Below are 24,228 nucleotides of genomic sequence, written 5' to 3' on the forward strand. Positions count from 1 at the left end.
TGGGGACAGCACAAATACCAGAATGGGGGCAGCACATGCCAGCATGGGAGACCATATACCAATAAAAATGCTCGCCATCCGGGCATAGAACGGGCTCAATAGCTAGAAGTATAAGAATTTCCAGATAGAAAACTAAATGAGGTAATACTAGCTTAATTATACTTAATCGGGGGCTAACCAACCTTTTAACATAGCAAGCTGTGGCATATCTAATCTAAGTGTGGCGCCCCTGAGGGTTTGACTGCCACAGGGATGCTGCACTTCTCTAATGGAGTGTAGTGTTCCTCTTCTGAGGTAAGAACAGTGTGATGGTCAGGACCCCACCACCACATCCAACACCACACTTCTCCCACCAGAGGGGGCTAGAATGCACTAGGTGCTGCCCCTCCTGGTAATCGGGAGACTGGGGAACCAAGAGATAGGGGAACCATTTAGTGGGTGAGGGTGGAGGACTCACAATTTAGTGACACTTTAAATTTCATATTTAATACACAGCCATCTTGGCTCATGGTCTTGTCTGGTCTGGTCTTGTCTTTTGATGGTTCTTTGACTGTTCTTAACGTGGCCTCCCTCCCTGAGCGTGGATCCTGTGTGGACCTGCAGTGGATGGAGACACGGCCCTTGTACCCCGGCCTTGGGTCGAGGGGCAGGATGCAGATAATGAATGTCTCAGCCCGGTCAAGGACCATGACCAAGAAGGCCCGGAGCTTAAGAGTGTAGCTTCCCCGCAAATGGATTCCAGGGAGGATGCAGAGGGAGCGGTATACGCCACCTGTCCTCGCCAACCTGATATATTCAGAGGGATTCCGGCTGCAAGAGGGGTACCGGCCCCCGACAACTGACCTTGCTACTCCACGTCCTGGTTGGGAAAGTCCGGTAGGCCCAGAGGATCCCACCTGGTATCGGAAGGAGCAGAGCTGCCACCCGTATCCTTTTGCTGAGAGAAGTTCAGAGGGAGACCAGGCTTATAAACACACACACAGACAGGAAAGGACCCGGTCTGAAGTCTAGGAACACTCTGGTGCGGGGTCCTGATTGAACACTGGACTTATTCGGAGGTTGTCGGACCCCCCTGTCTCTGGTGACCGCAGAACTCTGTGAGGAGCAGGGAGAAGCCTTGCAGCTGTACTCTTCAACGTGAGTAAACAAACCCTGGGAGTTAACCTCTATGGCCTCCGGCCTCTTTATTCTGCATTACACCACATTACGCGGCACCAGACCTCCGAGACTACTACTCCCTCCATCCTGTCCCTCTGCCCTGAGGCCCTGCTCCGCCTGTGGGGAGTAGCAACAACGACGGCTGCCATAACAGCAGGCCTCAGCGGACTGCAGCAGCGTTCGTGGCCTTCACCAGGTGCCACAGGTGGCGTAGTCGAGATCAGCCACTCAACCCGGATAAGCCCGTACCATCTCTTTTGTCTTAGTGTGACGGCCCTGACTACGGAGCGGGTCTGGGCCACGGCTGCACCCCATCTCTACATCACTGGACCCGACTCCGAGTCCCCCATCTCCCAGGGTAGGGCTTACAGAGGACGCGCGTGAGTCACACATAAGTGTAATGTTTCGGCTCCATAAACTTAAAACTCCATTTTTATCCTATAACTGAGACACAATATATATGTTATTGTGGAACCCCAGGGGTCTGGTTACCACAGTAATAGCAATATTACGTCTGTGAGCAGGTGGGAGGTCTCCTGGTCAGGAATCCTAAGCATGCCACACCTCCTGCCCAGTCCTGGTAGGGGAAGGACTTCCCCTATATAAACTGGGGCTGAGGTAGGGTTAGTGAGTAGTAGAAGGAGAAGAAGAGGAGTCCCAGACAGAGACACAGTCTGGTCTGGAGTGGAGCAGCTGCAGGGAGAGCAAGATCAGGAGCTCTGTGGGAGCAGTGATAAAAGGGGTCAGAGACTGGAAGCTGTAGAGCTCGTCCTGACTGAAGAGATATCACCGGACACGGAGTCCGAGGCTGTGGGGACTGTTCCATACCCAGCAGCAGAAACCGACCGGCAGGGGATTTCAGGTCCTCTGGCCAAGAAACCCGAAGGCACGGTCACACGCAAGGGACCAGCACCGCCGTCCTGGAGCGGAGGCTACCAGAAGGCCCCGAGTCACTGGCCATACGGGTGAGCACCACACGGTACACTCAGGGACGTGGGCTACTTTTACCTGCTTCTAGCAAGGTAGCCAGGAAGAGTACAATTAGTTGGGGAGGCCTACAACTCCGCCTGGCCAGGGGAGATCCTATCTGCTCACGGACTGACCAGGCCCCGATCGCTAGCCAGTACTCACGGGAGGGTCTACCTTTGCCACCAGTAAAGACCCTGAACTACACCGCACCATCTCTGAGTGGTTCCTGGTGCCTGCGTGCAATTCTACTATCCCCATCATCCACGACCGCTGCCCTGAGGCCATACCCCTCCCGTTTGGGGTTATACTATCCACGCTGCACAACCGTACCACCGGCCTCAGTGGTCTGCCCTGCAGCGGCGGTTTCGTAACCGCATTCAACGGGTGGCGTAGTCGAACACTATATCATCTTATGCTAATTCCGCCACTTAGTTTGACACCCTGGGCAAGGACCGGGTCACCGCCACGAGGACTACTATCCCCAACAGATCCGGCTCCGGGTATTCCCCAAACATGGCCCAGGGGGCGCGTCAACTTTTGGCGTAGTCGTCAGGATCCCGTGCCCGCAACCACCGGGTACTGCGTGCCTGAAAAAGACTGATAAACTTACCTGTGGTGAAGATTCCCGCCATCCGACGCCATCTTTTGCCTTCTTCCCGCCATCCGTGGAGTTTTCCCGCCATCCGACATCATCTTTTGCCTTCTTCCCGCCATCCATGGAGTTTTCCCGCCATTGGACGCCATCTCGAGGACGCCGCGCGGGAAGAAGAGGGGCGTGGACTCCGAAAGCGTGCGAGAACTGAAGCCCCGCCTCACGTCCGGACGTTGCGTAAGGTCCTGGAAGGAGCCCAGCAGACGCCGACGTCACAGGAGCGCGACGGAAGGTCCTCAACCCTGACGATCCACTGCGGAGCCGCGGCCTACGGAAGAGGATCATCGCAAGGTAGGCCACGGTCCACTAGGGGGGAGGAGGATGTCGGATACGGAGGAGAGCTTCACTGCCACAGCCACCGCCAGCACCACCGCTGCTGCGGTCATGCCTTTCACCATGCCCTACATCCCGGGGGCAGCCTGGCTACCCCAGTGCTCAGGGGAGTCACATACCCTAAATGACTTCAGAGAAAGGCTGGATAGCCTCTTCCATGTGTACCCCCTCACAGAAGAGCAAAAAGTGAGCATCCTGGTGGCTCAATTAACAGGGGCAGCCCAAAGGGAGGTAAAGTCCTGGCCACTTGGGAGGAGGAGGACTGTCGCAGAGATACTAGCCCGGCTGAAGGACACCTTTGATACCCGTACCTCAGCCGAGATCAAGCTTAGATTCTACGGGTGCAAGCAGCGAGCACATGAGAATATAAGGGACTATGCACTAAACCTACAAGAGGCCCTGAGAGCCATTAAGCAGACCAACCCTGACGGCGTGGGAAACGAAGACAAGCTGTTGACTGAACAATTTATAGAGGGTCTACATTGAATGCCCACCGAAACCAGTTGCGAGCAATGGCCTTACAGGACCCTCATCTGGACTTTGCACAGTTCAAGGACAGAGCCATCCGGGTGCTCCGAGAACCGGCACCAGGTGGCGCTGTGACCCACAAACGCCCTGCTACCATTTACCACCAGGAGACGGCGCCCTTGTCGGCAGGGCCTGTGGGAGCTGATGCGCAGGCTTTAAACAATGACCCGGCTACAGACCTGCACCATCAGGTCCAAGAGCTAACTAAAAGCGTTGCCGCGCTAACCCGAACTGTGCAGTCTTTACAGGTTTCTACTCCAGGGAAGATCCAGCTGGCATCCGGACCGGAGGATATCCCGTGGCGCCGACCAAGGAGGACCCCACCGGCCAGAGGAAGACCCAGCGACCGATACAACGAGGACGGACAACCCATCTGCCGCCGCTGCAATCAACCCGGACATATGGCAAGGTACTGTCCTTTAAACCGGCACAACCTGGGGTAGAGGGCCAACCCCTAGGAATAAGATCACCAGGCCCATCGAACTGGCGTGACAAATACGTGGGAGGACGTCCAGTCTTGCCTGTAGTACTGGATGGCATTCCTATGAGTGCCCTACTTGACACCGGGTCACAGGTCACCACCATCCCGTACGTGCTCTTCAAGCAGTACTGGAATGACTCGGATATAACCCGCTACCCAGACGACGACTTGAGTATCATCGCCAGCAATGGTCAGCCCGTGCCACAGATCAGATTTAAAGAGGTGACCATTAAAATCGGTAAAGTCGAACTGGCAGCACAGGGACTGATCATTGTGGACATTGACAAGCGTGAGAGTCACCCAAAGATAACTCTAGGAACTAATGTGATTGAAAATTGTCTTGCAGAGGTGATTCTCATTTTACAGCAGGTTGCCAAGAACGCCAGCTCCGGCCAGCAGCGAGTGCTCCAAAAATAGATCCGGGCACTGATGCGACGGCAACAGGTGGAACTCTCCGGTGGTGAGATTGGTAGCGTGAGAATGTGTGACCCTTTCCCTATTGCCATGCCCCCGAAAAGTGAAATAATGATTTGGTGCCGGGCAGCTATTGGTCTGAGAGGTAGAGATTACCAGGCAATGGTAGAACCAGTCTACTCAGATAGTAGGCCCACCATTTTGACGGCACGGGGGGTGGTTGATGTACGCCATGGGAGGGTGCCCGTTCGCATAATAAATATCGGGAAGAGGGAAGTGTACCTACCCCGGTATGCTACGCTAGCCAAATTGTATACCATCAACCAAAATTCTGTACAGTCCGTGGAACCCTTGCCTCCATCTCATCCAGAGGAAGGTAACGGCTCTAAGCAACAAATGGAGGACTGGTGTCAGCAACTGCATTTGGGTACTGACTCCACTCCCGGTTACCAAAAGCAGGGAGTCTACCGGGTGATCCAGGAATACGAGAGAGTGTTCAGTAAACACCCGCTAGACTTCGGGCGAGTGAAGGGAGTGGAACATCACATCCCCACGGGAGACCATCCCCCCATAAAGGAGAGGTATTGTCCCGTACCCCCTGCACACTACCAACACGCCAAGGGGATGCTTAGAGACATGAAGGAGGCTGGGGTAATCAGGGATAGCTGTAGCCCCTGGGCAGCTCCACTGGTCTTGGTTAAAAAGAAAGACAACACCATGAGAATGTGTGTAGATTACCGGAAAATCAACCGTATCACACACAAAGATGCGTACCCCTTACCAAGGATAGGGGAGTCTTTGGCTGCTTTAAAATCTGCTAACTTCTTCTCCACTTTGGATCTCACTAGCGGGTACTGGCAGGTTCCTGTAGCAGAGGCGGACCGGAGAAGACCGCATTCACCACCCCGATGGGACTTAGCGAGTTTACCTGCATGCCGTTCGGACTCTGCAACGCACCAGGAACCTTCCAACGATTGATGGAATGCTGTCTGGGACACCGGAACTTTGAGACGGTCCTGCTGTACCTGGACGATGTTATAGTTTATTCCAAAACCTACGAGGACCACCTGAAACACCTGGCGGAAGTGTTTGAAGCCCTGGCAAACTACGGTCTGAAGGTGAAACCATCGAAGTGTCACCTGCTAAAACCAAAAGTGCAGTACCTGGGACACGTGGTGAGTGCTGACGGAGTGGCTCCCGACCCTGATAAGATCACCGCGATTAAGGAATGGCCAAGACCCTCCAGCGTAAAGGAAGTGCGGCAGTTCCTCGGGTTGGTAGGCTACTACCGAAGATTCATTCCCGGTTTCACCAAAAAGGCAGCTCCTATGCAGGACCTCCTGATAGGCCAGTCCAGGAAGGATAAGAACCAGAAGCCGCCCTTCAGATGGGAGAAGCTGGAAGAAGAGTCCTTCCGCCAGCTGAAGATGGCCCTCACGGGGGATGAAATCCTGGCGTACCCTGATTACAGCCAGCCCTTTATCCTCTACACCGACGCAAGTAACATCGGGCTAGGAGCCGTACTGTCCCAGATCCAGCAGGGGAGAGAACGGGTAATTGCTTACGCCAGCCGAAAACTGCGACCCACCGAAAGAAACCCTGAGAATTACAGCTCATTCAAGCTAGAGTTCCTGGCAGTGGTGTGGGCAGTCACCGAACGCTTTAAGCACTACCTCGCCTCTTCCCGGTTCACCGTGTACACTGATAACAACCCGTTGACACACCTGGACACTGCAAGACTCGGTGCCCTGGAGCAGAGATGGATGGCCCGCTTGTCCAACTATGAGTTCACGATCAAATACCGGGCAGGACGCTCCAATACCAACGCGGATGCCTTGTCCAGAATGCCAAACCTACCGGACGTAGGGGAAGATCCAGAGGAACTGGAAGAAGTTGAACTCCCCGAGTTTCACCGTCATGGGACTACCCAGTATTCCCACCATGTAAGGGGTAAGCAATCCACTACGTTCAACCCCTTACCTCATTACAACTGGGCGGAAACGCAAGACAGTGACCCCACCGTCCGACTAGTGAAGGAGATGCTGACTCAGCCAGATGCCCGCCTTGATCCAGACGCTCCGGAGGAGACCAAGCAACTGTGGGCTGAGAAGAGTCGACTGTTCCTTTACAAGGGGAAGTTGTGCCGCAGAATGGTTAACTCCCGGACGCATGAACTGATCTGGCAAGTAGTGGTGCCAAGAAGAGACGCGGCTATGGTACTGGAGGCATACCACGACGGAGCTGGGCACTTCGGATGGAAAAAGCTGGAGTTCCTGCTGCGCGGGCGGTTCCACTGGGTAGGCATGAGAGGAACCATCGAGAGGTGGTGCAGAGACTGTGGTCCATGCAACCTAAGAAGGAAGGACCGTGCCAGCCAGAAGACCCCCCTGCAGTCCATCGTCACCAGGCAGCCGTTGGAACTGGTAGCCTTGGACCACGTAAAACTGACCCCCAGCAGAAGTGGCTACGTCTATGTGTTAACCATCGTGGATCACTACTCCCGGTTCTTGGTTGTAGTCCCCGTCAAGGACTTAACGGCTCAAACAGCAGCTAGAGCCTTCCAGCAGCACTTCTGCCGTCCACACGGATACCCAGAGCAGGTGCTGACGGACCAAGGACCTGCCTTTGAAGCGGAAGTCTTCCAGGAGTTCTGCACTCTGTATGGCTGCCGGAAGATAAGAACAACACCCTATCATCCGCAAACCAATGGACTCTGCGAGAAGATGAACCAGGTGGTGATAGACCTTCTGAAAACATTGCCCCTGGAAGAACGCAGTCTGTGGCCTGAGAAACTGCCTGATCTGGTGGACCTATACAACCACATCCCTGTAGGTTCTACCAACTGTACCCCGGCTTACCTAATGAGAGCAAGACCTGGTAAGCTGCCTGTTGATCTGGATATGGGAGTCCTGACACCCGAGGACATTTCACCAGAAACAGACTGGGACACAGAGAGGCAGCAGCAGTACCGGAAAGTACAGGAGAGCGTTGAGCAAAGTCTCTGTCAAGCAAGAGAAAGACAGGAGAAGACTTACAACCAGTATGCTCCCGCTGTTCCCCTGGTACCTGGAGAGCAGGTCTTGAAGAGGAAAAGACGGCTCCACAAGTTGGACGACCAGTGGGAGAAGGACCCGTACACCGTACTGCCATCAAGCCATGAAAACCCGAAAGTCTGCACAATCAGTAAGGATGGAGGAGAAACCACAGCCATTGTCTCCCGAGATCACCTGAAGAAGTGTCCCGAGCAGCTACGAAACCCTGAAGAAGATCAAGAAAACCCTCGACCCGCAGAGGAGAGGGAAGAGATGGTCAGTACTGTACTCGGAGACTTCCCTCGGTCTTGGACACAAGTAAATGGCGCTGTTGTGGTACCCGTCCTCACCTTCCTCCAGCCAACATCCCAAGTGCCTACGGAAAAACAGGTAGAACTGGAAGAGCAGCCGGTCCAGGAGGCAGAAGACCCCACACAAGCAGACCAGGAGAATCGACCCTCTGCTTATAGTGAGCCTGCCGTGCCCCTAGTGAGCCAAAGAGTCCATAGACAGTTGCCCAGCTTACCTTTGACACCTCCTACACCCTGTAGCTCAGGATCGGTCAGTAAGCTCCGTAGGTCTACTAGGGCCACTAGAGGCCAGTTGCCCGTACGTTGGAGGATCTAAAGTGTTCAGACTGTTTTATTGGTATTTACCTGTTTACTGTTGCTTGTAAATAATTATGTTTTTCCAGTTATTTTATAGGTGTCTTTTGTGGATTAACCAGAACTCTGTTGTATATATGTTTGGAGCGTAACCCAGGAACGGACTAAAGACTGTTAAAGACTCGGGGCAGGACAGACCCCTACCTGGTTACGGCTCCCTGTTCTTTGGTGAAATGGACACCCTTTTTGCTTCAAAAATTGCACCCGGTTGCGGACACGCCGTGACCACCTTAACGTGTTTTTCCTTATTGTATTGTTCCTGTTTATACCCTGTTATGTTTTCAAAAATATGTTTAGTCCCGGAGTACTAAATTTTACTAGGGGGGAATGTGGAACCCCAGGGGTCTGGTTACCACAGTAATAGCAATATTACGTCTGTGAGCAGGTGGGAGGTCTCCTGGTCAGGAACCCTAAGCATGCCACACCTCCTGCCCAGTCCTGGGAGGGGAAGGACTTCCCCTATATAAACTGGGGCTGAGGTAGGGTTAGTGAGTAGTAGAAGGAGAAGAAGAGGAGTCCCAGACAGAGACACAGTCTGGTCTGGAGTGGAGCAGTTGCAGGGAGAGCAAGATCAGGAGCTCTGTGGGAGCAGTGATAAAAGGGGTCAGAGACTGGAAGCTGTAGAGCTCGTCCTGACTGAAGAGATATCACCGGACACGGAGTCCGAGGCTGTGGGGACTGTTCCATACCCAGCAGCAGAAACCGACCGGCAGGGGATTTCAGGTCCTCTGGCCAAGAAACCCGAAGGTACGGTCACACGCAAGGGACCAGCACCGCCGTCCTGGAGCGGAGGCTACCAGAAGGCCCCGAGTCACCGGCCGTACGGGTGAGCACCACACGGTACACTCAGGGACGTGGGCTACTTTTACCCGCTTCTAGCAAGGTAGCCAGGAAGAGTACAATTAGTTGGGGAGGCCTACAACTCCGCCTGGCCAGGGGAGATCCTATCTGCTCACGGACTGACCAGGCCCCGATCGCTAGCCAGTACTCCCGGGAGGGTCTACCTTTGCCACCAGTAAAGACCCTGAACTACACCGCACCGTCTCTGAGTGGTTCCTGGTGCCTGCGTGCAATTCTACTATCCCCATCATCCACGTCCGCTGCCCTGAGGCCATACCCCTCCCGTTGGGGGTTATACTATCCACGCTGCACAACCGTACCACCGGCCTCAGCGGTCTGCCCTGCAGCGGCGGTTTTGTAACCGCATTCAACGGGTGGCGTAGTCGAACACTATATCATCTTATGCTAATTCCGCCACTTAGTTTGACACCCTGGGCACGGACCGGGTCACCGTCACGAGGACTACTATCCCCAACAGATCCGGCTCCGGGTATTCCCCAAACATGGCCCAGGGGGCGCGTCAACTTATCACCAGAATCTGGACAGTTCATCATCACTGGAATAGTTAGGGACACAGTTGAAGACATTGCAGAGGGGAGCATTGTGGCTTACACCAGCAAATATTTGATTAACCACTGTAGAGAAGAGCATGACAGCTTATACTTAAAAGTAAAGTGTGTGACCACCTGAATCATGAGGAGTTGCCAAAAAGAAATGTATGTGTTTAGCAAAAGAGTGCCTAGTGAGTAACGAGCCATATAATTACTGAGCCAGGTCAGTACCTTGGATCTTCTGAGTGTAAGATGGTACATCCGAGTCACAGGCTATACATCCTTTCAGATGTCAAGCTGAATTGAAGAAAAGAGACCTCCTCCAAGGTTGCACAGCAAAAGGAGAGTGTGATAGAAGGATAAATTTGCCAATGCATAAAAAGGGGGAACCAGCAGGAAAGCGAAAAGTGTTGCAGAGAAGTACCTACCTCCATGAGGGAGAAACAAGACAACATTTGATGTGAGGGGAATTACTCTGCATGTGTCAACCTTTTTCCTCTAACATGAACTGTTTGTAACTAAATCCCAGTAATCTAAAAGGAGCGTTTCACACCATGTTTTAGCTTTTTCACAATTTTACCATGCAAACAATGCATCTATGAGTATATTTTTAGTGCAGGGGCTTCAGTATCACAAGTACACAACTTCCAAAAGTTCATATTTTATTACCAAAATTCATATCCAAAATATTCACTAGAAATGAGTCTCCCTAGAGCCAAAAAAATGAGACTTTGGTGTTGGTATATCCATAGTGGATAAGCGATTGAAGCCTTAGAAAGAGAGAAGACCTTCTTGCTGCTCTATGAGGAGTGTAATGCACACGCCCGGACTGACTGGCGTGTGCATGATTAGTGATTCCACTGTGCCATGAACCGGAGAGTGCCTGGAGGGGCGTAACTAAGTATCTGCCCTATTCGACCAAGGTCGCACGACCTCATACGACGCCAGTGCACCAGGGAGGAACTGGGCAGAGGGACCAGGTGCTACTACAGGTCAGACCCCGGACACGGCTGTTGACCCACACCAGGGAATACAGGAACAGGCAGGCTAGAGCGCAGGCTGGGTAGGGTCCAGTACAGACTGGGAGACAGGTTCAGAGCCGCAGATGCAGTAATCAAGCAGCGCAAAGTGAAACCACAAGTTCTGTAGACAAGGCCGAGCAGAGCAAAACCGCAGACGCGGTAGACAAGGCTGAGCAGAGCGAAACCGCAGACGCGGTAGACAAGGCTGAGCAGAGCGAAACCACAGACGCGGTAGACAAGGCTGAGCAGAGCAAAACCGCAGACGGGGTAGACAAAACTGAGCAGAGCGAAACCGCAGACGCGGTAGACAAGGCTGAGCAGAGCAAAACCGCAGACGTGGTAGACAAGGCTGAGCAGAGCGACACCGCAGACGCGGTAGACAAGGCTGAGCAGAGCAAAACCGCAGACGCGGTGGACAAGGCTGAGCAGAGCAAAACCGCAGACGCGGTGGACAGGGCTGAGCAGAGCAAAACCGCAGATGCGGTAGACAAGGCTGAGCAGAGCAAAGCTGCAGACGCGGTGGACAGGGCTGAGCAGAGCAAAACCGCAAGTGCGGTGGACAAAGCTGAGCGGACAGGAACCGCCAGAGCGGTAAGTAAGACAGGACAGAGATAAATCGCCGAAGCGGTAAACAAAGCAAAGGGGACAGGGCTCTGTTCACACGGAACAGAATGGAAAAGAAAGGCAGAACCCGATACACACAAGGTACTTGCAAAGAAGTAGCGAAAGGACTCCAACTCACAAACGGAAATAAAATGACGAGTATAAGTTAGGTGCAGGTTCAGACTCTACAGAAAAAGGCAGCAAACGGACATAAAGACAAAACAGGTAAGAAGCTAGGAGACAGTTCAGACAAGAACAGTTACTGCAACAAAATGCAGGAACGAGCCTAGGTAAAGCCAAGTGCTGGTTCAGACACTGCAGAAAAAGGGAGGAAACGGACATAAAGACAAAACAGGTAAGAAGCTAGGAGACAGTTCAGACAAGAACAGTTACTGCAGCAAAATGCAGGAACGAGCCTAGGTAAAGCCAAGTGCTGGTTCAGACACTGCAGAAAAAGGGAGCAAACGGACATAAAGACAAAACAGGTAAGAAGCTAGAAGACAGTTCAGACAAGATCAGTTACTGAAGCGAGATACAGGAACGAGTTTGGGTATGCGGCCCCCAGAGGCAGAAACGAACAGGCTAGGAGCGTGTTCACACAGGCCTGGAAATACAGCCTCCAGGAAAGGCAGAAAGACAGCTGGCTAGAGTGCACAAACAGGACACAGTTCAGACACGGGAACTGATACTGCAATGCAGGAAACATAAACAGGACCTGGCACATCAGTGACAAGAAGCCAACTGACAGAACGAGATGCTCAGGCATGGATTCCAAGGAGGAGCTGGTTTAAATACCAGGTGACAGACAGCAATAGGCTGAGGACGCATTAGGGGTGTGTCTGCAGCAGCTACAAGAAACAGGAAGTTCGGCGGGCGTCGCCCTAAGCAGCCAATGCAGAGCAAAGCAGACAGCATGGAAGGAAGCCAGAGTAGCAGTCTGGACTGGAAATCAAGTGCGCGCTCTTGCACAGTGGGAGATGGACCACTATGCAAGGACGCCGCCAGGTATGTTACAGTACCCCCCCTTACGCCCCCTCTTCTTCAGGCCTGCCAGAATCTTCCGCAGGGAATCTGAGGGCCAATCCTTCTCTTCAAGGAGATTACTTCTACTGTCCACAGGAAGAGACAAAACTGGTCTCATCTGGGTAGCTAGGATGCTACCTCCTATCCAGCCTTCCTCAGCACCAGACGAAATGAGTGGAGTACCAGGAACAGCACACAAGGAAGTCTCTCTCCACTAATTATCAGGTAGCACCCCAGAGGGTTCAGGAGACAACTGGAAGTCCTCCGCCGGGTTGGAGGGGTGCAGAGACTCGGGGGTGACCTCTGCTTCAGGGTACATCTTGTCAAGCTCACAGGATGAAATGGGCGAGGTATCAGGTACAAGGTGTAGAAAAGTCACTGTCCCTTTGTTATCTGGTGGTACCCCGGAAGATTCAGGAATCAACTGGAGGTCCTCCGCCGGTTTGGAGGAGTGCAGAGACTCGGGGGTAACCTCTGCTTTGGAGTACACTAGGTCGGACTCACTAGGATGGGGACAGCACAAACACCAGAATGGGGGCAGCACATACCAGCATGGGAGACCATATACCAATAAAAATGCTCGCCATCCGGGCATAGAACGGGCTCAATAGCTAGAAGCATACGAATTTCCAGATAGAAAACTAAATGAGGTAATACTAGCTTAATTATACTTAATCGGGGGCTAACCAACCTTTTAACATAGCAAGCTGTGGCATATCTAATCTAAGTGTGGCGCCCCTGAGGGTTTGACTGCCACAGGGATGCTGCACTTCTCTTATGGAGTGTAGTGTTCCTCCTCTGAGGTAAGAACAGTGTGATGGTCAGGACCCCACCACCACATCCAACACCACACTTCTCCCACCAGAGGGGGCTAGAATGCACTAGGTGCTGCCCCTCCTGGTAATCGGGAGACTGGGGAACCAAGAGATAGGGGAACCATTTAGTGGGTGAGGGTGGAGGACTCACAATTTAGTGACACTTTAAATTTCATATTTAATACACAGCCATCTTGGCTCATGGTCTTGTCTGGTCTGGTCTTATCTTTTGATGGTTCTTTGACTGTTCTTAACGCGGCCTCCCTCCCTGAGCGTGGATCCTGTGTGGACCTGCAGTGGATGGAGACGCGGCCCTTGTACCCCGGCCTTGGGTCAAGGGGCAGGTTGCAGATAATGAATGTCTCAGCCCGGTCAAGGACCATGACCAAGAAGGCCCGGAGCTTAAGAGTGTAGCTCCACTGCAAATGGATCCCAGGGAGGATGCAGAGGGAGCGGTATACGCCACCTGTCCTCGCCAACTTGATATATTCAGAGGGATTCCGGCTGCATGAGGGGTACCGGCCCCCGACACCTGACCTTGCTACTCCACGTCCTGGTTGGGAAAGTCCGGTAGGCCCAGAGGATCCCACCTGGGTATCGGAAGGAGCAGAGCTGCCACCCGTATCCTTTTGCTGAGAGAAGTTCAGAGGGAGACCCGGCCTATATATACACACACAGACAGGAAAGGACCCGGTCTGAAGTCTAGGAACACTCTGGTGCGGGGTCCTGATTGAACACTGGACTTACTCGGGGGTTGTCGGACCCCCCCGTCTCTGCTGACCGCAGAAATCCGTGAGGAGCAGGGAGAAGCCTTGCAGCTGTACTCTTCAACGTGAGTAAACAAACCCTGGGAGTTAACCTCTATGGCCTCCGGACTCTTTATTCTGCATTACACCACATTACGCGGCAAAAGACCTCCTAGACTACTACTCCCTCCATCCTGTCCCTCTGCCCTGAGGCCCTGCTCCGCCTGTGGGGAGTAGCAACAACGACGGCTGCCATAACACCAGGCCTCAGCGGACTGCAGCAGCGTTCGTGGCCTTCACCAGGTGCCACAGGTGGCGTAGTTGAGATCAGCCACTCAACCCGGATAAGCCCGTACCATCTCTTTTGTCTTAGTGTGACGGCCCTGACTACGGAGCGGGTCCGGGCCACGGCTGCACCCCATCTCTACATCACTGGACCCGACTCCGAGTCCCCCATCTCCCAGGGTAGGGCTTACAGAGGACGCGCGTGAGTCACACATAAGTGTAATGTTTCGGCTCCATAAACTTAAAACTCCATTTTTATCCTATAACTGAGACACAATATATATGTTATATCACCAGAATCTGGACAGTTCATCATCCCTGGAATAGTTAGGGACACAGTTGAAGACATTGCAGAGGGGAGCATTGTGGCTTACACCAGCAAATATTTGATTAACCACTGTAGAGAAGAGCATGACAGCTTATACTTAAAAGTAAAGTGTGTGACCACCTGAATCATGAGGAGTTGCCAAAAAGAAATGTATGTGTTTAGCAAAAGAGTGTCTAGTGAGTAACGAGCCATATAATTACTGAGCCAGGTCAGTACCTTGGATCTTCTGAGTGTAAGATGGTACATCCGAGTCACAGGCTACACATCCTTTCAGATGTCAAGCTGAATTGAAGAAAAGAGACCTCCTCCAAGGTTGCACAGCAAAAGGAGAGTGTGATAGAAGGATAAATTTGCCAATGCATAAAAAGGGGGAACCAGCAGGAAAGCGAAAAGTGTTGCTGAGAAGTACCTACCTCCATGAGGGAGAAACAAGACAACATTTGATGTGAGGGGAATTACTCTGCATGTGTCAACCTTTTTCCTCTAACATGAACTGTTTGTAACTAAATCCCAGTAATCTAAAAGGAGCGTTTCACACCATTTTTTAGCTTTTTCACAATTTTACCATGCAAACAGTGCATCTATGAGCATATTTTTAGTGCAGGGGCTTCAGTATCACAAGTACACAACTTCCAAAAGTTCATATTTTATTACCAAAATTCATATCCAAAATTTTCACTAGAAATGAGTCTCCCTAGAGACAAAAAAATGAGACTTTGGTGTTGGTATATCCATAGTGGATAAGTGATTGAAGCCTTAGAAAGAGAGAAGACTTTCTTGCTACTCTATGAGGAGTGTAATGCACACGCCCGGACTGACTGGCGTGTGCATGATTAGTGATTCCACTGTGCCATGAACCGGAGAGTGCCTGGAGGGGCGTAACTAAGTATCTGCCCTATTCGACCAAGGTCGCACGACCTCATACGATGCCAGTGCACCAGGGAGGAACTGGGCAGAGGGACCAGGTGCTACTCCAGGTCAGACCCCGGACACGGCTGTTGACCCACACCAGGGAATACAGGAACAGGCAGGCTAGAGCGCAGGCTGGGGAGGGTCCAGTACAGACTGGGAGACAGGTTCAGAGCCGCAGATGCAGTAATCAAGCAGCGCAAAGCGAAACCACAGGTTCTGTAGACAAGGCCGAGCAGAGCAAAACCGCAGACGCGGTAGACAAGGCTGAGCAGAGCGAAACCACAGACGCGGTAGACAAGGCTGAGCAGAGCGAAACCGCAGATGCGGTAGACAAGGCTGAGCAGAATGAAACCGCAGACGCGGTAGACAAGGCTGAGCAGAGCAAAACCGCAGACGGGGTAGACAAAACTGAGCAGAGCGAAATCGCAGACGTGGTAGACCAGGCTGAGCAGAGCACAACCGCAGGCGCGGTAGACAAGGCTGAGCAGAGCAAAACCGCAGACGTGGTAGACAAGCCTGAGCAGAGCGAAACCGCAGACGCGGTAGACAAGGCTGAGCAGAGCAAAACCGCAGACGCGGTGGACAAGGCTGAGCAGAGCAAAACCGCAGACGCGGTGGACAGGGCTGAGCAGAGCAAAACCACAGATGCGGTAGACAAGGCTGAGCAGAGCAAAGCTGCAGACGCGGTGGACAGGGCTGAGCAGAGCAAAACCGCAGATGCGGTAGACAAGGCGGAGCAGAGCAAAGCTGCAGACGCGGTGGACAGGGCTGAGCAGACCAAAACCGCAAGTGCGGTGGACAAAGCTGAGCGACAGGAATCGCCAGAGCGGTAAGTAAGACAGGACAGAGATAAATCGCCGAAGCGGTAAACAAAGCAAAGGGAACAGGGCTCTGTTCACACGGAACAGAATGGAAAAGAAAGGCAGAACCCGATACACACAAGGTACTTGCAAAGAAGTAGCGAAAGGACTCCAACTCACAAGCGGAAATAAAATGACGAGTAGAAGTTAGGTGCAGGTTCAGACTCTACAGAAAAAGGGAGCAAATGGACATAAAGACAAAACAGGTAAGAAGCTAGGAGACAGTTCAGACAAGAACAGTTACTGCAACAAAATGCAGGAACGAGCCTAGGTAAAGCCAAGTGCTGGTTCAGACACTGCAGAAAAAGGGAGGAAACTGACATAAAGACAAAACAGGTAAGAAGCTAGGAGACAGTTCAGACAAGAACAGTTACTGCAGCAAAATGCAGGAACGAGCCTAGGTAAAGCCAAGTGCTGGTTCAGACACTGCAGAAAAAGGGAGCAAACGGACATAAAGACAAAACAGGTAAGAAGCTAGAAGACAGTTCAGACAAGATCAGTTACTGAAGCGAGATACAGGAACAAGTCTGGGTATGCGGCCCCCAGAGGCAGAAACGAACAGGCTAGGAGCGTGTTCACACAGGCCTGGAAATACAGCCTCCAGCAAAGGCAGAAAGACAGCTGGCTAGAGTGCACAAACAGGACACAGTTCAGACACGGGAACTGATACTGCAAGGCAGGAAACATAAACAGGACCTGGCACATCAGTGACAAGAAGCCAACTGACAGAACGAGATGCTCAGGCATGGATTCCAAGGAGAAGCTGGTTTAAATACCAGGTGACAGACAGCAATAGGCTGAGGACGCATTAGGGGTGTGTCTGCAGCAGCTACAAGAAACAGGAAGTTCGGCGGGCGTCGCCCTAAGCAGCCAAAGCAGAGCAAAGCAGACAGCATGGAAGGAAGCCAGAGTAGCAGTCTGGACTGGAAATCAAGTGCGCGCTCTTGCACAGTGGGAGATGGACCACTATGCAAGGACGCCGCCAGGTATGTTACAGTACCCCCCCTTACGCCCCCTCTTCTTCAGGCCTTCCAGAATCTTCCGCAGGAAATCTGAGGGCCAATCCTTCTCTTCAAGGAGATTACTTCTACTGTCCACAGGAAGAGACAAAACTGGTCTCATCTGGGTAACTAGGATGCTACCTCCTATCCAGCCTTCCTCAGCACCAGACGAAATGAGTGGAGTACCAGGAACAGCACACAAGGAAGTCTCTCTCCACTTATTATCAGGTAGCACCCCAGAGGGTTCAGGAGACAACTGGAAGTCCTCCGCCGGGTTGGAGGGGTGCAGAGACTCGGGGGTGACCTCTGCTTCAGGGTACATCTTGTCAAGCTCACAGGATGAAATGGGCGAGGTATCAGGTACAAGGTGTAGAAAAGTCACTGTCCCTTTGTTATCTGGTGGTACCCTGGAGGGATCAGGTAGAGAGTTTAGGAAATTCTCTGTCCATTCGCTACCAGGTAGCACCCCGAAGGGTTCAGGAGACAACTGGAGGTCCTCCGCCTGGTCGGAGGGGTGTAGAGGCTCGGGGGTAACCTCTGCTTCGGAGTACACTAGGTCCGACTCACTGGACGAAGCGGGCGAGGAATCAGGTGCAGAGTATAGGAAAGTCTCTGTCCATTCGCTGCCAGGTAGCACCCCGAAGGGTTCAGGAGACAACTGGAGGTCCTCCGCCTGGTCGGACGGGTGTAGAGACTCGGGGGTAACCTCTGCTTCGGAGTACACTAGGTCGGACTCACTGGACGAAGGGGGCGAGGTATCAGGTACAGAGTATAGGAAAGTCTCTCTCCATTTGTAATCAAATGGTATCCCGGAGGATTCAGGAGGCAACAGGGGGTCCTCCGCCAGATTGTAGAGGTACACGGACTCAGAGGTAATCACTGCTTCGGAGTACCCTTGGACAGGCTCACCGGGTAAAGTGGGTGAAGTATCAGATACCGGGTGCAGGAAGTCCTCCTGTGTGGATTCTGGGTAGGCAGCAGTCTCTTCGGGTAGGAGAACTGGTGCGCTACCCATGCACATTACCCGTCGGGGCTGCTCCGGGATACTGGGAAGTGAAGCTTCAGCAGGGACTTCAAGGTTGGGGTCAGGAGGTCTTTGGGAAGACAGACCCTGGTGTGACGACTTGCCTCTACGCCTAGCACGTCTGGACTGCCTCTTGAGGTTGGGAGAAGTATTCCGGAGAGCGTAGTCATCCTGTGTGGATTCTGGGTGGGCAGTAGTCTCTTCAGGCAGGAGGACTAGTGCGCTAGCCACACACATTACCCATCGGGGCTGCTCCGGGATATTGAGAAGTGAAGCTTCAGCAGGGGCTTCCGGGTTATAGTCATCGAAGACCATTAGAAAGGCCACCAGGAAGGCCTGCAGGTCCAGGACGATAGGATCCTGAGCATCCCATTGGGGGGTGATCCATTTCAAGTCATCACCCGCTAGGTAAGACATCATGAATCCCACCTTAACCCGATCGGTGGGAAAATAAAGAGGGTAGAACTTGAAGTGTAGCATGCATTGCTCCACAAATGCACGACTCTGTCTTGGATCCCCATAGTACCGTGGCGGATCCGCAGGAACGGGTGCAGAAAGCTCCATCTGGACGGGTGCGTAATTCGCCTGGAACTCAGCTTGTAGCAAAAAAAAAAAATAAATAAATAAATTTCTTCAAGATGCACGTATTCGCTGGAAAATGTCTCAGAGAGCGAAGGCCGTGGGGCTCAACGGAAACCATGGTCTGAGCATGCTGTAATGCACACGCCCGGACTGACTGGCGTGTGCTTGATTAGTGATTCCACTGTGCCATGAACTGGAGAGTGCCTGGAGGGGCGTAACTAAGTATCTGCCCGATCCGACCAAGGTCACACGACGGTATACGACGCCAGTGCACCAGGGAGGAACCGGGCAGAGGGACCAGGTGCTACTCCAGGTCAGACCCCGGACACGGCTGTTGACCCACACCAGGGAATACAGGAACAGGCAGGCTAGAGCGCAGGCTGGGTAGGGTCCAGTACAGACTGGGAGACAGGTTCAGAGCCGCAGATGCGGTAATCAAGCAGAGCAAAGCGAAACCGCAGGTGTGGTAGACAAGGCCGAGCAGAGCAAAACTGCAGACGCGGTAGACAAGGCTGAGCAGAACGAAACCGCAGACGCGGTAGACAAGGCTGTGCGGAACGAAACCGCAGACGCGGTAGACAAGGCCGAGCAGAGCGAAACCGCAGACTCGGTAGACAAGGCCGAGCAGAGCAAAAACGCAGACGCGGTAGACAAGGCTGAGCAGAGCAAAACCACAGACGCGGTAGACAAGGCTGAGCAGAGCAAAACCGCAGACGCGGTAGACAAGGCTGAGCAGAGCGAAACCGCAGACGCGGTAGACAAGGCTGAGCAGAGCGAAACCGCAGACGCGGTAGACAAGGCTACTACCGGGTATTGACTGGAACCCATAATGGTGAGGCTAGGGTTTGACACCGGTAGTCACCAGATACCACTACAGGGCAGTCCCCGGGTCAGCAGCAGCTGACCAGAGGGTCAGAGGAGCAGGTACAAGGTACAGGGGAGTGAGACAGAGGTGTAGTCAGATGGTCTAAGGTGGGGGAAGGTAGCACAGGATAATAATAATAATAATCTTTATTTATATAACGCCAAATGTTCATATACAACAGTCATAATCATAAGTAACATAATAGTTATAGAAATAGAGAATGGGCTATATGTAAAAGGGACTTCAATTAGGGAACGTGATAGGCCGCCCTAAACAGATGTATTTTTAGGGAGCACCTAAAACTGTGTAAGTTGTGGTTTGTCCTAATTAGAGATGAGAAAATATATTTGGAAAAGGTTCAATAATTTCAAATTCAGCAGGAACATTGCACATTCAGATTATTGATCGGACACCTGAGCGTTTTTACTCAAATTTGGCCAAAGTGCAGTAAATGATCGCGTTTCTGATAGTATATTTTTTAGGACTTGGCTAAGATAGTGGTGCTGTATGATGAGCAAGGGGGACATGTTTGATGAGGGGAGAGGTTGGAGAGAAGTCAGATGAGCGGCAGACTGTTATTCATAATTTTTTTTCTTCTAAACTTAATGTGTGCAGATTCCGGCAGCCAATCAGGGTTCAGGGACCATCCACAACGTCCAGACACAAGGGCTTGTGTCATTGGCTGCCAAAGTCACATGTCCCTCTCCGTATAAAGAGCGGACATGTTGTTTTGGCACCATTTTGACAGTGTAACAGCGCAGAGAGGCTGCTCCTGGATACTGAGAGAGTGAGATAGTTTGCTAGGCGCTTGCTTGTAAGTCAGATAGTTTAGATAGATAGGATCCTGTATGGCTGTGAAATCGACCTTGCAGCAGATCAATAGTTTTTGCTTATAGTGTGGTCAAGACAAAGACACCAGGCTACATTTCAGCTTAGAACTCTGTTGTGCTCATATACTGCTCCATGCACAATTTTTTTTACCGTGCTACCGTGCTACAAAAAGCAGGCCATATCTGAGCATGTAATTGTTGAGTACAGTACAAAATCTAAATTTTTTCTGTTATTACCATTCTACATAAAGCACGCCACATCTGAGCTTGTAATTGTTTTGCTCTGAGATTCTGTTCTATCCAGGGCTCCACAGTACAAAATCAATTTTTTTTCTGTTACTACTGTTCTACATAAACAAGGCCACATCTGAGCATGTAATTGTTTTGCGCTGAGATTCTGCTCAATCCAGATATTCAATTTTAAAATCAAATTTTTTTCTGCTACTACCATGCTACAGAAAGCATGCCACATTTGATGTTTTAATTCTTTCACGCTGATATTCTGTCAGGAGTCCACATTTCAAATTCTTTATACTTATAGCGTGGTCCTGAAACCAGGTCACATTTCAACTTTCAATTATTTTGCACTGAATATTCTGCTCCATCCAGAGGTTCACATTATAAAATCTATTTTTTTCTGGTTAGTACCGTGCTATAGAAATCATGCCACATTTGAGCTTGTAATTTTTTTGCGCAGACATTCTGCTGTGTATCTAGGGTCCACAGTACAAAATCTATTTTTTTTCTGTTACTACCATGCTACATAAACAAGCCTACATCTGAGCTTGCAATTATTTTGCAATGAGATTCGGCTCAATCCAAGAGTTCACATTATAAAACCAAATAATTTTCTGTTAGTACCATGCTACAGAAACCATGCCACATTTGAGCTTTTAATTATTTTGTTAAATATATTCTGCTCTAACCAGGAGTCCACATTTCAGAATCTAAATTCTTTGTGCTAATAGCGTTGTCCTGAAATCAGGCCACATTTCACCTATTAATTATTTTGTGCTAATATTGTGTTCAAGCCAGGAGTCCACATTTCAGAATCTAAATTCTTCGTGTTAATAGTGTGGTCCAGAAACCAGGCCACATTTCAACATGGGACAGGGCTTGGAGCAGCATTTCTAGCTTAAACTTTGATCAGTAACAGGTGGATGAGTGACAGGTGTTGGCCTGATGCTCTGAGAGCGCTGTCAAATTCAGGGAACACACATGAAGGAGACCTAACTTTGAGTCCAAACATTTCTAAAAATTCGGGGCAGGCACATCTAAAGTGGCATAAATTTTTTTAAATTATTTATTGATTTTACTCACTTATATAATGCCATTAATTCCACAGCATTTTACAGACATGATTAATTTCCCCAGAGCATAAATAGCATAATGAGTCTCTGACACTGCTTCCACTACAGGCAACTGACCCGATGGAGACCCAAGTTGGAGTCTCCACATTTCAAAAAATTGTTAGTAACATCAGCAGCAGTAGCAACAGCAGGCACAGAAGCCACAACAAAGGTGTCACAGACTGCAATAACGCAAGATCAATGCAGCACACTAGAAACTACACCATTGACTAGTCTGCCCAGTCTGCGACTGGGGTGTAAAAGTCACTGGAGATCCATGACTTGTTCATCTTGATGAAAGTTAGGTTGTCTATACGTTCAGTGGAAAGCTGGATGTGCTAATCTGTCAGGACACCACCACCAGAGAAGAAGACATGTTCTGAGAGAACGTTGGTTACCGGAAATGACAAAACATCAAAGGCGTGGCAGGTGAGCTCAGGCCACTCTTCTATTTTTCTAGACCAAAATTCAAAAGGATCCAAACACCCCCAATGGCATTGATATTGAGCTCGGGATATTTCTGCACCATCTTCTACAGTCGTTGACTACGTGGCAGACTTGTACTCTGTTCTGTTGGTGCACGGGCTTGTCTAAAAAATGAATGAGACAACATTTTTTTATTTTATTCATTTGGTGCCATTAATTCCACAGCGCTTTACATATATTTACAGACATTATTGGCACTGTCCCCATTTGGGCTCACAATCTAAATTTCCTATCAGTATGTCTTTGGAGTGTTGGAAGAAACCTGAGTACCCTCTCAAACATGGGGAGAACATACAAACTCCTTGCAGATGTTTTCCTTGGTGGATTTGGAACCCAGGACACTAGTGCTGCAAGGCTGCTAATATTTTGCATCGACGACTGAACGTTCCCGTGGTTGGAAGTCTAGAACTGCGATGCATACTGTGTGCCTCAATGCTGTCATGGTTAAAAACACTTTTATGATTGTCTTCAAGCATGTTTAAATACTCCAGCATGCGTGCATCCATATCCAGGGGGGGGGGAGCATCTGGCAAAATTTACTCTTGTACTGTGGATCTAACATAGTGGCAATCCAGAAGTCAGCGCTATTTAGAATCCTAACAATACGGGCAACAATCATGTTGTATATAATGCAGCAAGAAGGCGCTCATGTGTCGGGCTCTTCTGTGAGGTCCACATCCATGGTGTGTTGGTGGAGGGGTAACACTACACTTTGCTTCCTCTGCCCCCTCCCACCAACCACGGACAACAGAGAGGAGATAATTATCCTCTTCATCAACTAACTGTTGCGCACCCATCAACTCTTCCTCCTCGTCCTCCTTCACTTCTTCCTCAGCTCCTGCACCTTTACTAACAGTTTGTCTGGTACCATGAGCCCTTTTGATCACTGTCATCCACCCTCCAGTGGAACCTGCCTGAGTGACGACAGTCCGGATCTTAGAGATATTGTTATCCTTCTGCATCCTGATCTGCTTCCTCCTCTTCCCCTGGGACCATCCCCTACTCCAGCAGACAATTCAAATTGTACTACAGCATGTAGATGACCACAATAGTGATGCTGATGACAGCCTAGTCAGCGCTATCCATTTTAGCAGCCATTTCAAAACTGTGCAGACGGGTGCAGAGGTCCTTCGCCTGTGTCCACTCCGCAAGTGGATTTGCACCATGTCCGTACTGCGTTGGCCCAGGCTATTCAAAATTACATACTGCACCAGGGCTCGTTGCTGCTGCCACAGTAGCTGCAACATATGCAGAGTTGAACTACACCATGTCGGCACATTGCATATCAACCAGTCAACCAGTAGGCCGAAAGATCTCTGTAGCAATACAAGTCGATGACCTGTGGGTTGCAAATGGCGGAAGTGAGAACACAGAGCATCCAGGCCAGGATAGTGGTGGAGAAATTGTTGAACCACCAGGTTGAGGATGTGACTTTGAATGCAATGAAAGGAACATGTGTAAGGTAGCCCTGGCATAGGAATGCCACCAAGTTCACACTTTTATCACACACGGCCTTCCCTGGCTTCAGGTTCAGTGGAAACAGTCATTGCTCAAACTCGGCCTGGATAGCTGTTCACAACTCTTGAGCTGTGTGACTGCGATCTCCAAGGCATATTAATTTAAGTACTATTGCACTGTTGTAACGTGTGTCGCATTAAGGGAGAGGTTGAGGGCACAGGTGGAGGCCCTAGAAGAGGTGGAGGAGGCAGAATAAGTGGAGGAAGTTTTAGATACAGAGGTTTGTCCCGCAAGCCTTGGGGATTTCAAGACTTGGTGTCTAGGGCTTTAGTTCTCCATCTTCTGGTGTGTAGTGCTATAGTTCTCCATCCCTAAGTGTTTAGTAGCTTCATCCCCTGTTGTCTAGCACTTTACTT

The sequence above is a fragment of the Phyllobates terribilis genome, unplaced genomic scaffold (assembly GCF_046119375.1).
Source record: "Phyllobates terribilis strain yellow unplaced genomic scaffold, ASM4611937v1 Scaffold_576__1_contigs__length_1038135, whole genome shotgun sequence".
NCBI lineage: Eukaryota > Metazoa > Chordata > Amphibia > Anura > Dendrobatidae > Phyllobates > Phyllobates terribilis.